The sequence below is a fragment of the Odocoileus virginianus genome, chromosome 8 (genome assembly GCF_023699985.2).
Source record: "Odocoileus virginianus isolate 20LAN1187 ecotype Illinois chromosome 8, Ovbor_1.2, whole genome shotgun sequence".
Lineage (NCBI taxonomy): Eukaryota > Metazoa > Chordata > Mammalia > Artiodactyla > Cervidae > Odocoileus > Odocoileus virginianus.
In genome coordinates, this window is record NC_069681.1 from 75897872 (window position 1) to 75909880 (window position 12009).

Sequence of the window (12009 nt, forward strand, 5' to 3'; positions counted from 1 at the left end):
TTTTTTTTTTTTCCTGCATATTGCCAGTTATCACAAAAATTCATAAGCTCCCCCAAAATAAGTCCTTCTTGTGTAGCAAATTCATTTGGGCACCAAAATGTGTGCCACTGAATAGTTCAACAAATTCAATCCAGGTTTTTGATTTGGGTAAAACCAGGTTACATTCGCATGAAACGACTCCAGACTTGCTGGGAGCAGTGTGGGTGATGAGGGTTCCCTGTGTGGACCCAGCAGTGGTAGAACAGAAGTGGAGCAAGGTGGGCCAGACCTGCAAGGCCCCAGCAAAGACCGACCCTCCCCTCCGTCTTTTGGCCCCTCCCAAACCACTAGGGCTCCTGGTACCCGGCTCTGCTCCCCCTCCTCCCCCTCCTCCCTCCCCCCCAGCTCCCTCCTCCCACCCTGTTCTTTCTCAACAATGGCTACTGCTTCACAAACACAGCGCTTAAAGCACCTAGTTCCTGGGATTTATACTTGCCAAGTGCTGTGGGGAACAAGTTTTTCTCAAGCCCGGGAATCAAAAGGCACTTATTTCAACACTTGAGGGAAAAATAGTAACTAAGAAAATCAATAATCTCATCCCAAGCAGGAGAATGGATTTTTGTGAGGCCATCTCTATGGTTTCCTGTCCATCTTTTAAAAAAAATGTAATATTAGTCTCCTGAATCTTTTTTCCTCTTGTGTTTTCTTACCTAACCTAAAGAAATGTAAACTTTTTACAGGTAGAAACATTATGTGAACTGTTAATCGCTCAGTCCTGTCTGACTCTTGGTGACCCCGTAGACTGTAGCCCACCGTGCTCCTCTGTCCATGTGATTTCCTAGGCAAGAATACTGGAGTGGGGAGCTATTTCCTCCTCCAGCAGATCTTCCCAACCCAGGGATCGACCCTGGGTCTCCTTCATTGCAGGCAGATTCTTTACCACTGAGCCACCAGGGGAGCTCAGAAACATACATCCTGACCTAAATACTATGTGGTAATAAGGTGTCTTCAAAAGCTATGTTTCTTAAAGATAATTAGAAGACTCAAAGAATATCTTTACGTGGCTATATATTCCTTGAGGTTTAAAAGTGAGCCTCTTATCTTTTTAAAATTTTTTTTATTTTTGAGCAAAAGAACACAAATGAAATTAGAGGAAGAACTGCCAGAGCAACAGAAGAATGCTAAAGAGGGGAAAGGAGAAGCCTACCAGAGCAGAAGCCAGTGCCAGAGTGTTCCACTCTAAAATGTTTCTGAATCTATCCAACATCTAAGAAACGTGGCCCAAGGCAGGTTGTGAGCCCTAAATGTATGGGTTAGATGCTATCTAAATCCACACAGAGCAATAAGAAAGAATGTACATGCCTATCTCCCAAAGCAAAAAGATTGGAAGAGGACCCAAGGCAGAAGACCTGCATTCTTCTAAACTGAGATGCCGACCACATCATTGCTTGGAACTCTTAAGATTCAAGGACAGACCAGACAAGTGGAGCCAAGAGAGCCTGTGAAGGAAAGGAAACCCGTGTCTTACTCTGTTCCAGCTCAGTTCACATATTCTTAGTCTTAAATGTGCTACCAAAGACATACGATTGTCACAGTGATAGGTTAACATTTGTAGCTGAGGAAGAATCCACGTGAAACACTCGAAAGAGCTCTTTTAGGCAAAACTTTCACTTAGAAAAGTTTCCAAGTTTAATCAGATCCCTTCTCTTTCCTCTGATCTCTCCTTTACTCTCTGTTGTCTAAGAAATTAAAAAATTTAAAAAAAAGGACCCATCCATTCATTAGTGAGAGAATAAAGGGAAGGGCAGCATGGAGCTTCTTCCATCAGAGTGAGAAGGCATGTTGTTCAGCTGAAAGTGTCTGTGGATGGTAGGGGGGCGAAGGGGGCAGAAACCAATATTTATTGGCCGTTTACATCTGCGAGGCACCATAAATGCTTTGTATGTAGCATGTGAAAGTGGCTCGGTCATGTCTGACTCTTTGCAACCCAAAGAACCCTCCAGGCTCCTCTGTCCATGGGTTTATCTCCTTATAATTCTCTGCTCCTTGGAGTGGTTGCTACTTCCTTATTTTACAAAGGAGGAAGGTAAGGTCTCCCAGGCTGACCCAGTTAGCCCCTCTGGCTCCAAAGTCCAAGTCTTGTACATGATGTCCTGCGTGGATGTCTCCTTATAGTCTCTGCTTTGGCACCCCAAACCCAACGATCTCAAAAAAGACCCATTTCCTCCTTGGTTCCTCCCTCTCCCTAACTCCCAACAATCAACAAATCATCAAGTCCCATGGTCTCCACCTCTTTCATCTATGTCTCTGGTCTACCCCCTTCCCTGTTTTGGAAGACCACCATCTTAGTTCAAGCTGTGGTCTCCTGCTTGGGTTTATTACAAGTTTCTAACTACCTGACGTCTCTGGGCCTCAGCCTCAGAAAACTCCAAGTGATTTTTCTAAAGTAATTACGATAATACAATCATGGTATTCCCTGACTTAAAAAAAAATCCTTCTATGACTTCCCACTGCCCTTCAAGAGAGCCTTCAAACGTCTTAGCAGAGTGTCACAGTCAGCATCTGCTGCTCCCACCTGCCGGACGCTCCAAGCTCCCACCGGTCCCTGGGCACTCGCCATTCCCTCAATCAGGATGACCTCCACCTGCCCACCTCCTGCCTGACTTTCAGCTTAGATGTCTCTTGCTCTCAGAAGCCTCCCCTTAGCACCCATGCTGAGCCCATGCCACTTCTGGCATCCTCACCAGGCCTGTAACTGCCCACACGTGTGGCCTTCTAGTCTACAAATCCTTAAGCACAGGGTGAGCTTTATTCACCGTTTCTTGGCATCAAGCTGAGCGCTTGGCCTAGAGGAGCCACTCAATCCATGAGTAAATGCTTAAACAGAGTGGGGAAAGTAATGAAGAGCCATGGGTCTAATCATGACTTTGCTACTAATTCCTGTATCGTTCAGGCTTCCCTGGCGGCTCAGTGGGTAAAGAATTTGCCTGCGAGTGCAGGAGACACAGAAGACTTGTGTTCGATCCCTGAGTTGGGAAGATCCCCTGGAGGAGAAAATGGCAACCCACTCCAGTATTCTTGCCTGGGAAATCCCATGGACAAAGAAGCCTGATGGGCTACAGTCCATGGGTCACAAAGAGTAGAACACAACTTAGCGACAAAACAATAACAAAACTCACATGAAAACAAAATGCTGACGACACAAACTACTCTGTATAAAATAGTAAGCTACAAGAATCTATTGTATAGCACAGAGAATGCAGCCAATACTTTATAATCACTATAAGTGGAGTACAATCTATTAAAACTTTGAATCTCTCTCTCTCTCTCTCACACACACACACACACACACACACACGAAATACTAAGTTTTCCCATCCTTTAGGTGGGATCTGCATCTCACCCCTCACTCTCCATCCCCAGCCCTACAACCCTCTCCCAGGGATCAGGATAAATATGAGAGGGTGGGTTTTTTTTTTTTTTTTCCGATATTTAAAAAACTGGCATGGAGGTGGAAATAAATGATATGACCTTTGATTCTGTAGAAGACGCTTCTTCCAGGTGATAAAGATCCAAGAGGATTAAATAGCCAAAAGATCTCATGAAGCTCACAACTGTGCAAAAAGTGGGAGATATGTATTCATGTGGCAAAGAGGAAAATATCAGGGGGCAAAGTTTCAAATGTATTTATAAGGTGATGGGCTCTGAACTCCTATTTATAATACAGGAAAGGAATCTTGGGGTAGACTGTGGGCAGCCCCCCAGAGACACAAACTCAGTGTGCTGTGGCCATCACAAAGCCACCAGACTGTAAGGTAAAGAGAAAACACCATTACCCTGCCTTGAGTATACACTACTTCCTTCAGGGCTGAGGTCTGTCTGGAGATGGGTAACAAAAATAATCAAGACCACTTCAAATTTATAAAGGTGGACTTATAAAGAGAAGAAAAGACAGTAGATGTGTAATTAGTACAGCTAAAGAGTAAGGGGGAGTACAATGTAGGAAATTCAGTCAAAAACGCACCATAGGGTAACCCTACACACCTAGAAACAGCGGTATTGCCTTAAGGTTGAATCAAAGTGAGAGGTAGGGACAATTGTGGGTGGAAAGTGTCATACGATATTATTTTAAGTGCTATTTTCTACTTACTATACTATTAAGTAGTAGTTTAAAGAAGAGTCATGGAGTTTGAGGACATGGTTGTAATCAGCCCCCAGAGTTTTAAATGAAGGTCCAGAGAAGGCCAAGGTCATAGCATTCCATTATGGCAGAGCAACAGAAAGAACCCACGCCTCCTGACTCTCAGCCTAGTTCATGCTCTTTTCTTGATTTAATACAAAAAGACTGTGACAGATGATTGAGACCCAAAGTATTAGAGAAGTTGGAGACAAGGCCTGATAAATAACGTACTGTTAAGGAAAACCAGAATCGCGTGTGCAGTAACCCTCAACGTTGGAGGCTGACATGGTAGATAGAGTGCAACAATGTTTTCTCACAAAATAGCCCTTTGTGCCACTGTTGGAGGCAGGAGACTGGCCTGGGTGAGCTGCTGAGCTAAACCCATCTGGCTGCCTCACTCAGAGCACCTATCCTCTGAACTTGAACGACGACACGGTCCACCCGGGTAGTGCCCAGACTGCTTCCCACTGCTGCATTCCCATCAAGGTTGGACGTCCAGGCCAACTGCAGCCCCTCCAGGAATGCTGAGGTCAGTGGAATTCTACCAGCACTTGCGGGGTGGGGAGGGCAGACAGGTGCCAGTGGAAGTGGTATGGAGGATACGAGGGCCAAACATCCCAGGAAATCCGACTGCTGCATCTGCCGGGAGCCTGGTGGTCAGAATGCTTGGAACCCAGGAAGGCTGGGAGCGGGAAGTATCTCAGGTATTCCAGTCCTCCCCTCTTGGCACTGCGGAAGCAAGAGAAAACAAAGCGGGGAAACCTGTTGGACCTGACCGTCAGGGCTGCTCTCCTGAAGTTGGCGGCTGCCTCCTGCTAGAAGGGATCTGATGGTTTTTCCTTCTGAGCAGAGAAGACGTGAGGACCAGAGGGATCTGAGAGAGTGAGATGCCTGTTTGCCAAGATGTGTAGGGAAGACCTGGGAGATGTGAAGGAGCAAGCTTCAACCTAGTCCTTCCGGGCTGAGCTGACGCCTTTGTTGTTGCTTAGTCGCTAGGTCGTGCCTGATTCTTTGCAACCCCGTGGACAGTTGCCTGCCAGGCTCCTCTGTCCATGGGGTTTTCCCAGGCAAGAACACTGGAGTGGGTTGCCGTTTCCTCTTCCAGGGGGTCTTCCTGACCCAGGAATCGAACTCATGTCTCCTGCACTGGCAGGCGGATTCTTTACAGTGAACCACCAGGGAAGCTTGAGGTGATGTGTACAAGCGCGTACACAGCACTCCTGTGGGAAGAAAAGGACGCCGCTTGAACACATACATACTTCTTCAGCACAGGCATGCAGCTGAGGGATGTTTCCAAAAGTCTGTCTCAGCAGAGAAAAAAAGAACCCCAAACGTTTCACCTTTTAATTCAAGCTGGCCTTCCTTCTCCTAGACCATCTTACGTTAACGAAAAGATGTTCTAATGGGAGAAGTAAGGAATACCAGGATGGTGAAAGAGAAAGATCTGAGCATGAAGCTGGAGGACAGATAAAGGCAGGTGAGTGAGAGACATGTGGGTGCCTGTGTGGGGGGAGAGATCATGGCATTCTTCCCTCTAACACCTTGCAGGACGAGGAAGTGACTGTTTTCAACCATGTGCATGTGTGCCTGCTTGGTCGTGTCCAGCCCTGAGACCCTGTGGACTGTAGCCCGCCAGACTCTTTCTGTCCATGGATTCTCCAGGCAAGAATACTGGAGTGGGTTGCCATGCCCTCCTCCAGGGGATCTTCCTGACCCAGGAATCGAAACCTCACCTCCTATGTCTCCTGCATTGCAGGTGGATTTTTTACCACTGAGCCACTGGGTAAGCCCTTTTCAACAATGTACCTATCCACTAATAACCTCTACCTCCCAGAGGCCAGCATTACTGGCTCGCCAGGCCCACAGTGAGATTTGAGTTTAGCATTTTACCTCTGTGTCTTAACCTGCAAGGAGCGGGATTAAATATTCAGCAAAGAGCAGACCACAGGAGTTGGCTTTGCTGGACACGCTTCTGGGGGTGATGACCAAATAGGAATGCTCTTTCATCCCACATTTTTCTCTGGGAGGGGCAGAGACTCACGTGGATTTATGCAGACATTTGCAGAAAAAAAAAAAAAAGTATTCCAATTGAATTCTGACTTGGTGATTTCGAACAACCTATATATAAACATTGTGTAATGCAATATCTGAGACATAAGGTATTTATCTTTTCATTGTAAGAAAGAAGCTAAATTACCTTTTCCCTCCTTACCATTCCCTCTCCCGCTCTGTTTTTCTTTCCAAAAGTTGCCATATCTATTTTATTTAATGGTCTAAAAAGGCTGCATCACATTTGGTATTCCACAAAGAGGAAATGGAAAAAATTATTAAAAAGTGAAGAAAGACAGCACTGCTTGCTTAGAAAATAAGATGTATGAACCGTTAAGAATGGGAAAACACCAGCTACTATGGCAGAGAGAAGACATTTTTGCCAAATTTAGAACCCACTTGAAAATCACGGGTTCTAAGTTTAGAACTGAACTAAAAAACTTGAGCTCACATTGCATTTGGCATTCGTTAAAAAAAAATTCTAAAATACTAATTAAAGGAAAAAAATTATTCTCTTAGTTCTAGAAGCAGGGAATTATTTTCAAACAAATTCTTTATTGGCTCAATAGACTGGCCTGCACTTAAAAAAGAAACACTTTTTTTTCTAATTAAATTTTCCTTACAAAATAATGATTTAAAATCAAGAGGAAAAGCAGTTTGCCAAAGTCTTTAAAGAGCTACAGAATTGTTGGACCCAGACCTTGGACCCAAACAAATATAGCAGGTGGTCATACAAACTTTGTATTTATATATTAGTTGGTGTCCAAGATAGAAGCAATTACATCGACTGCTGGTAAACTTTAACTAATAAAAACGCAATAAAAATGGAAAATATCACTCTAAACAAAACAAAGACAAATGTTTAACGCATTATTTTTATTTTCTAATTTAGTTGTTCAGTCACTAAGTCATATCCAACTCTTTTGTGACCCCAAGGATTGTAGTCCGCCAGGCTCATCTGTCCGTGGGATTTCCAGGCAAGAATACTAGAGTGGGTTGCCATGCTAAGCTAATTATTGCAACATCACTAAGAAATGGATCAGAATTGCTGCTCTGGTGAAGACTATAAAAAGTTTCAGACTCAAAAGGACCAAAGTAGTAAAATCAAGAACTAATAGTGAGTAGACAGTGTTTAAAAGGCATCCACTGGCTTAACATGATTTCAGACAGCAAACAACTTTCATAGTTATAGAAAATTTAAAGCTGACTTGTGCCATCTTACACATGCATACACAGACACACACACAAACATACATCTATAGATAAATAAATAGCCTGAGAACCTGAATTCAAATAATTATACTGGAGGTTAAACATGAATATTTAGAGCAAATATTTGCCAGAGCAAGTACTTAAAAACATAAAATTTGGGGGAAAATCTTGTTTTTCTTTCTGTTTATTGCTGTGGAGTTTGAATACATTTCTGAGAGACCTTAGGGAGCAGGCTTAGCAACTGGTGCATTTGACACTCTTCCTTCAACAAGATCATTAACTCAGCAGTTCAAAACCCTGTAACTTTAATTTCAGGCACTTTCAAAAACTCCTGTTGAAGAACATAAGATTAGTTCTTGAGGTAACTGACTTTATTTTTCTTACCAAGAAGGTGTGGTTTGTACTGGTGGAAACAGGGTCAAAATTTTAAGTTGTAAAAGCAAGAAACACTGCATGTATAAGTGGAAAAGGATTTGTCCAGAATATATATTAATTAATTTATTTATTTTTGCTGTGCTGGGTCTTCATGGCTGCGCAGGTTTTTCTCTAGTTGTGGTGAGTGGAGGCGGCTCTCTCCTTGTGGTGTGTGGTCTTCTCATTGCGGTGGCTTCTCTTGTTGTGGAGCACGGGCTTTAGGGTGCTCCGGCTTCAGTGGTTGCGGCACGTGGGCTCAGCAGATGTGGCTTCCCGGCTCTAGAGCACACAGGCTCAGGAGTTGTGGCATATGGGCTCAAGTTGCTCCACCGCATGTGTGATCGTTCCAGATCAGGGATTGAACCCATGTCTCCTGCATTGGCAAGGGGATTCTTTACCACTGAGCCGCTAGGGAAGCCCCTGGAATACGTTTTTTAATTTACTTATTATTATATAAACATAGTTAAGCAGATATTAAGTAGTCAGCAAAAAACAAAAACCGGGAGCTGACTGTGGCTCAGATTATGAACTCCTTATTGCCAAATTCAGACTTAAATTGAAGAAAGTAGGGAAAACCACTAGACCATTCAGTTCAGTTCAGTTCAGTTCAGTTGCTCAGTTATGTCCAACTCTTTGCAGCCCCATGGACTGCAGCATGCCAGGCCTCCCTGCCCATCACCAACTCCTGGAGTTTACTCAAACTCATGTCCGTTGAGTGGGTGATGCCATCCAACCATCTCATCCTCTGTCGTCCCCTTCTTCTCAGACCATTCAGGTATGACCTAAATCAAATCCCTTACGATTATACAGTGGAAGTGACAAATAGATTCACGGAATTAGATCTGACAGAGTGCCTGAAGAACTATGGTTGGAGGTTAGTGACACTGTACAGGAGACCATGATCAAAACCATCCCCAAGTAAAAGAAATGCAAAAAGGCTAACTGGTTGTCTGAGGAGGCCTTACAAATTGCTGAAAAAGGAAGAGAAGTGGAAGGCAAAGGAGAAAAGGAAAGCTATATCCATCTGAACACAGAGTTCCAAAGAACAGCAAGAAGAGATAAGAAAGCCTTCCTAAGTGGTCCAATGCAAAGAAATAGAGGAAAACAACAGAATGGGAAAGACTAGAGATCTTTTCAAGAAAATTAGAGATACCAAGGGAACATTTCATGCAAATATGGGCACAATAAACCACAGAAATGGTATGGACCTAATAGAAGCAGAAGATATTAAGACACAGTGGCAAGAATACACAGAAGGACTGTACAAAAAAGATCTTAATGACCCAGATAACCACGATCATGTGATCACTTACCTAGAGCCAGACATACTGGAGTGCGAAGTCAAATGGGCCTTGGCAAGCATCACTACAAACGAAGCTAGTGTAGGAGATGGAATTTCAGTTGAGCTATTTCAAATCCTAAAAGATGATGCTGTGAAAGTGCTGCACTCAATATGCCAGCAAATTTGGAAAACTCAACAGTGGCCACAGGACTGGAAAAGGTCAGTTTTCATTCCAGTCCCAAAGAACAGCAATGCCAAACTGCCGTAAATTGCACTCATCTCACACACTAGTAAAGTGATGCTCAAAATTCTCCAAGTCAGGCTTCAATAGTATGTGAACCGAGAGCTTCCAGATGTTCAAGCTGGATTAGAAAAGGCAGAGGAACCAGAGGTCAAATTGCCAACATCTGTTGGATCATCAGAAAGCAAGAGTTCCAGGAAAACATCTACTTCTGCTTTATTGACTATGCCAAAGCCTTTGACTGTGTGGATCACAACAAACTGTGGAAAATTCTTCAAGAGATGGGAATAGCAGACCACCTGACCTGCCTCCTGAGAAAACTGTATGCAGGTCAAGAAGCAACAGTTAGAAGTGGACATGGAACAACAAATCAGGAAAGGAGTACCTCAAGGCTGTATATTGTCACCCTGATTATTTAACTTTTAGGCAGAGTACATGATGCGAAATGCCGGACTAAATGAAGCATAAGTTAGAATCAAGACTGCAGAGAGAAATATCAATAACCTTAGATATGCAGATGACAGCACCCTTATGGCAGAAAGCGAAGAGGAACTAAAGATGAAAGTGAAAGAGAAGAGTGAAAAAGCTGGCTTAAAACTCAATATTAAAAAAACGAAGATCATGGCATCTGGTCCCATCACTTCATGGCATATAGGTGGGGAAACAATGGAAACCGTGACAGGCTTTATTTTCCTGGGCTCCAAAAATCACTGCAGGAAGTGACTGCAGCCATGAAATTAAGACACTTGCTCCTTGGAAGAAAAGATATGACCAACATAGACAGCATAAGCAGAGACATTACTTTGCTGACAAAGGTCCATATAGTAAAAGCTATAATATTTCTAGTAGTCGTGAGTAGATGTGAGAGTTGGACAATAAAGAAAGCTGAGTGATGAAGAATTGATGCTTTTGAACTGTGGTGTCAGAGAAGACTCTTGAGAGTCCCTTGGACTGCAAGGAGATCAAACCAGTCAATCCTAAAGGAAATGAGTCCTGAATATTCATTGGAAGGACTGATGCCAAAGCTGAAGCTCCAATACTTTGGCCACTGGATGCGAAGAACTGACTCAGTGGAAAAGACTCTGATGCTGGGAAAGATCGAGGGCAGGAGGAGAAGGCGACAACAGAGGATGAGATGGTTCTATAGGATCACCGACTTGATGGACATAAGTTTGAGCAAGCTCCAGGAGTTAGTGATGGACAGGAAAGCCTGGCATGCTGCAGTCCATGGGGTAGCAAAGAGTCAGACATGACTGAGCGACTAAACTGAAGCAGATATTAAGTCATTCTCATAATAGCGCCTGTAGCTCTCATTAAGGGACAGAGGTGAACATTTCTAAAGTGTGTGTCAAAATCAGAATATGAACTTACATCCCCAGCATCCACTGGCTCACTCACTTCTGGATCCATGTTCTTCAACAAATCCTTCTCTCCTTGTAAATAAGCCACGAACACTGAATTTCATAGTCTCTTCTGTCTTCACTATTGCCCCCATATTTATTTAAAATTCTTGTTTACAATGAAGTTAATATTTTGGACCATTTCCTTCTTTGCTCAGGTCTTGATACCTAGATAAACAGAAGGAAATAAGACAGAACCTCTGGATAACAAAAAGTATTTCTTGAACCTCTAGAAGGTGGGATGAGCACCATTCTCAGATGGTGGTTGATTCCATCTCTGTGAAGAATTTGCTTTTCTTGGACTCTAGAGACAGAAAGGCCCACATACTTGGGCCAATGCCAGGAACACATGGCCAGTGACACTGGCTCCCTGGAAGGTGACTCTATAAGGCATGAATGATGTGAAGTGAAGTTGCTCAGTCGTGTCCGACTCTTTGCGACCCTGTGGACTGTAGCCCACCAGGCTCCTCTGCCCATGGGATTCTCCAGGCCAGAATACTGGAGTGGGCTGCCAGTTCCTTCTCCAATAAGGCATGAATAGGAGCAAGAAAAAGCTGAGTGGTCTTCTGACATCCAGATTTCCTGTTGTCTTTGCAGAGACAGCTCCCAGACACTTAAACTGCCTTCCAGAATTTTCAGTTCTTTCTCCTGTAATTTTTTTTTCCCACAGAAATAATACATGAATAAGTTTAGCATACAATTAGGGAACCCAAATACTTGGTGCCACTGTGCATTTGTCCAAGTCTAAACCCAAGTTTTCATATTTTCCTTTGCTTTATAACTGTAGGACTTGTCTATGATTCTAGCCCTATGTCTATGAGAAATATGTATTTCAATCCAGAATTTAAGAATGGATGAGCAAACTAGATGGTGGCCGGTAGGCTTTCCTGACGAGAAATGATTTTCTCCACATGCAGTGCAAAGATATATTGCTGATATTCAGCAAAAAAAAAAGAAAAAGAAAAAGAAAAATGAAATAGCTTCAATTTTCTATTTCAAACATCTCATTAGATACCTCCACCTTGAACAGAACAGACTCCAGAAACAGACCCACATGTTTGTATACGGTTAACTGATTTCCAACAAGGGCGGTGAGACAATTCAAAGGGAGAAAGGAAAATCTTTTCAACAGATTCTGCTGGAATAACTCCAAACCCATTGGGGGGAAAATGGACACTGACCCTTATGTCACATAATACATAAAAATTAACTCAAAATGAATGATTAACCTAAATGCAAAACTCATGGGGTC

General features: G+C 43.3%; 1 protein-coding gene across 1 annotated transcript in view; it reads right to left on the reverse strand.

Annotated features, from left to right (window-relative positions):
- Positions 1-12009, reverse strand: part of HMGB1 (high mobility group box 1) — a 129345-nt gene that overhangs the window by 15124 nt on the left and 102212 nt on the right. The window lies entirely within an intron of this gene.